Consider the following 4,990-nt stretch of genomic DNA (forward strand, 5'->3'; position numbering starts at 1 on the left):
TTTTATATTTATCATCATTATTATTATTATATTCAGACTTATTGTTTTGACACTGATTCGAATTTCAGTTCGGAATGATCGAAGATAACTGAAAAAGAGGGGTCCAATACAAAATAATTTGAGATAAAGAAAACAACTTAATGTTCTTGCACAATAAGTGACCCGCTTGGAAAAGCTAACATCCTTGCCTTTACAAATGCCAGAAATCTTTAGTCAGTCAGAACGTCCCAGTACTAGAACTTGATTCCCGAAATTACCCCACTTAAGATACAGACTAGATACGTAAAATCCAACCTGGACAATTTACCAGCCAACAAAGCTCCAGATCCAAATGGAATACCTCCAATTGTTTTGAAAAATTGTTCCCCAGAACTTGATCTTGTTCTAGCTAACTTATCCAGACTATGGATACGTACTTCTTCATTCCCTAATTCTTGAAAGGAAGCCAATATTCACCCAGTTCCAAAGAATGGACGTTCCTCTGACCCTTCTGATTACAGACCAACAGCTATCACATCTTCTCTTGGTAAAGTATTTGAGATTGTAATTTATAAACACAGTGTTAAACATCTTGAATCCAGCAACTTAATTAGTGACAGCCATTATGATTTTCGCCACGAAAGAACCACTGTTGACATACTCAGTCTCTTGAGTCATACTATCCATCAATCAATTGACCAACATGGAGAAACACATGCAGTAGCACTTGATGTTTTTAAAGCTTGTGACAGACTGTGGCACCATTCCCTGCTATCGAAACTCCCTTGCTATGGCCTATCTTCTTTTGTTTCATTGATTCCTCATATCTCAGCGACAGCGAGATACTAGTAAAAGTAGTTGATGTATATTCCAATTTCCAATCGATTAACGCCGGTGTGCCTCAAGGATCATTACTAGCTCCAACCTTATTCCTAATCTCTATTAATGATCTCTTATCTGCCACCCATAATCCCATCCATTCATATGCAGACGACTTAATGCTTAACAGTTCATTAACATTTAAACACCCATTCACAAAGTTTAATATCTCTAACTCAGAACTCAATACCACAATCTCCATAAATCAAAATTTATCTAAGCTCACGGGATGGGAGCAAGATACAGTAACACTGTACCATTTAATGCTAGGAAAACCCAATTTATATAATTTAGTAATAAACCAATATTGCCTGATTCTTATATTACCTTCAGTACTACTCATATTTCCATCTCAGAGAGTATATAAATTGGCAGTGTGTCACTTAACAATACCCTCAGCTGGACCTCTCATATCATATTATATAGCCAAACCACTTCAAAGAAACTCTAATTATTGTAGAATCCATAACTTCCACACTGACGAGCAATTACCGCACTTTTGTGGAATGGCTGTGGAAAGGTTGCTCTAAAACAACAGGACAAAATTCAAAACAAAGCTGAAAGAATTATTACTAACCCAGCTATAACAAATAAACTACTCCCTTACTTGTAAGAAGGAATGTTGCCTCCCTTGCATTATTTTACAGATACTCTTATGGCAAATGCTCAGATGAAGTTTTATCCGTTGTGCTACCTCTCCATCCCTGTGATACACGGGCATCTGGTAGAGCTCAGGACTGGAGTGTCACATTGCCATAATGCAGAACTTCCGCCTATCAGAAATCTTTTATTCCCCGAACTGCATCTGTTTGGAACTCACTTCCCAAGAATAGTTTCCCCCAAACTTCAACCTACAGATGTTCAAGTCCAACCGTTATAGATTTTTTTTGTGAACAGAAGACACCTGCAATTTGGGATATGAAATATTTTTTATTCATTTTTTTTCTTTCTCTGCTCATCTTTCAAAAATCTTACCTGGAATTTATTTTCGTAAATATATTGATCTGTAGTAGCTGATTGTAGATGATTTCATTTCGTCTTTGTGGAGGTCTTAGGCAGGGAAGTGTTAAGTAAACGTATTATCTAAAAATACTTATATTAAAAGTCTTCCCTGCAGAGAGAGAGAGAGAGAGAGAGAGAGAGAGAGAGAGAGAGAGAGACTTGGCAGACGAAAAATGCAAACTGAAGATTAAGAGAGACAAGGAAGAAAGCTGAAATAATGGAAATGGACAAATATACTTTGTCTCGAAAAAATGATGATTGAAAAGGGAAAGCCAGAGCGTATTGAGAGAGAGAGAGAGAGAGAGAAGGGGGGGGGTGATCAAACGAAACAAATCGATGAAGAGATAACAGATGGGAGGAGAAAGAAAAAAGACAAAGGACATCTCTAATAACCGCACCCAACCCAACCGTGTCCACCATCCCAACACATCTCAAAAGGTGTTGCTTGTTTTTCGCTATACCCTAGACGTACACCAGACGCAACACTTTAGACACACCACAGACACGCCACCGTGGATGTGACAAAATTTGTGGAAGGGAAAATGTGGCGCTCATAAAACTCTAAGGTTTCAACTTGTCAGATTTCACCCTCACATAAAGAAATAAATGAATAAATTCAGCCACTCAGAATTTGCCATATTTAGAGAAGCATAACTTTATTTTGTGACCCAAGGTGAACGGCAACAAGGAATATCAATGGGGAGGAAATAGGAAAGAAAAGGCTATGAGATGAGAAACGAAGGAATTTGAAGGGAAGGGAAGGGAAGGAAAGGGAAGGGAAGGGAAGGGAAGGGTTACTAAGAAACGTCTGAGAGGAAGAAGAAGGAGGCTGAGGAAGAATTAGCACAAGGGAAGGAAAGGGAAAAGAAGGGAGCAAGGGAAAACGATAAGGCACAATAAAAATGGACGCCAGAAAAGCTGCTTGATCCACGTGTTCAGATGATTGATTTCATTTACTACCGGGTATTAGCTTTGTTATATATATATATATATATATATATATATATATATATATATATATATATATATATATATATATATATATATATCGCACGCTAGTGAGAGCGGGTTCGCCTCCCGCCAGAGTTGTAAAAACTTTGGGAAGCGTTCATCAAGCCACTTGCTACTTTGGCGAACACAAGGGGTGCTGTGGTTGAACCAGTGTCTCATACTAGTATGCTTGCACCCAATTGGCTTAAGGCGGGCCGATTACACTTGGTTCACAGACTACACACACATCCAATGCCACTACAATTTCACTTACAAGCACTTCTCACCCTACATACAGTCTTTACCAGATAGCCTAAGCCATTTGGTAGAGATACATTGGCTGTATCGTCCCTGCTTCGGTAGGGATAGGCCGGTCCTGCAGTGGACCTCAACGGCTGAGAATGAGGATGAGAATATATATATATATATACATATATATATATATATATATATATATATATATATATATATATATATATATATATATATATATATATAGTGTGTGTGTGTGTGTGTATGTTTTTCTCTACATGCGTGTGTGTTACCACATGTTGTTTAGCCACCCTGTACACCTGTCACCTAGTCATGTGTGTGTGTGAATATTAAACGGTTCCCTTATACCCTCAACAGTCTACACACACACACACACACACACACACACATCACCATTTTCATATTTTGTACATTCCTCCTAAGCGAAAAATAAGATTCCAGTTTTCTTCATATTACGTACGATGTCCCCCGCGATCATACACTAATCGTCATCATGAAAAAATTATTTGACATCCAAGGTTGTGAAAGTTCGTTCTCTCTCTCTCTCTCTCTCTCTCTCTCTTGCATATTTATCAAAGGTCAAGGGTGTGATTCTCCCTTTAAATTTTAAAGTACATAATTCGTCTCTATCAAGCACTTACCGTCATTGTCAAAAGTGTGTGTGTGTGTGCTACGCAGGAATTATGTAGCACAGGTATCTTCTCTCACATAATTTTGCAGGTTTTCTAAAGTTTCATGATTTTCGATCTCCTTTCCAAGTACAACTTGTCTGTCAATTTAAAAAAAAAAAAAGGCGGTCATCGTCAAAATTAAATTCGAATCCATTGGTCAGTTACGTGTTGAATTCTTCTTATATGTCAAATACTATTATGCTTTTTTTTTTTTTTTCGAGTCCAAAATTGATATGAGTGGATTTCCTTAGGAAAATGAATAATTTGTTCGTTAAAGAAGTTAAGGTAAACATCGAAGGCATCTTAAAAGTCCTTAAGTAATGTCGTAGTCAATGTGTCACCTTTAGTAGATAATATGTCTTCTCTTATCTATTTTTGCACACTTTTTGGACCAAAGAAACGATCATTGAGTCTTCCTTAGAAGTATATTTTTGTTCGATATCTCCCTTTCCATGGGCGAAGCAGCCTAGGTATATAGATATATAATAGATCTTCAAGACGTCTTCAAACATACGATGGATCCCTTCAGTGGTGCAAAGGTAAATTATTCTGCTTCTACACTTTGTCTCTTTACTCATTTGCTTTGAATTTCCAGTTTTATTATGAAGTAGATTCCTATGTCTACTTTTGAAATATGTCTCAGTCAGGGTGTTAATGGGAACTGTATTTAAATTTAGACATCAAAAGGCCAGCCTAAACCCTTTGGAGCATTCGTTCATTACATTCCTCTTCCCGACATTCGTTGGGTCTGACAAACCCATTTTTGGAAAAATGAAAAAGCACATTTATACTCAAACTTTAATGGATCTGAAGATATACACACAAAATTTAACCTTTCTACTTTAATCTGAAGCCCCAAATAACTCATTTAAAAGAACACCTACTTCTTCAGGGGTGAAAAAAAAAAAAACACGAAAAATAGCAAAACTTACCATAGGGGTATAGAGTAAAATCTAATAATCTTATGAGAATAACACCTAAGACTTATCCTTCACTTCACAGTCTTACAAGTCCCTGAAGAATCTGCCGTGGCCGCCACAACCCTCTGGCACATTCATTTAATGTGACAGAGGCGAAAAAAAGGGGGCCATATTTTGGGTGTGGTACCCCCAAAATAGATATATATATCGAAAAAAAACATAGAGAGAGAGCCAAGCGACACTACCTTCCCTATCCACAACCAGACAGATGCTGAA

This window comes from Coenobita brevimanus, chromosome 49 (genome assembly GCF_032717465.1).
Source record: "Coenobita brevimanus isolate Jiangsu-jjx chromosome 49, ASM3271746v2, whole genome shotgun sequence".
Taxonomy (NCBI): domain Eukaryota; kingdom Metazoa; phylum Arthropoda; class Malacostraca; order Decapoda; family Coenobitidae; genus Coenobita; species Coenobita brevimanus.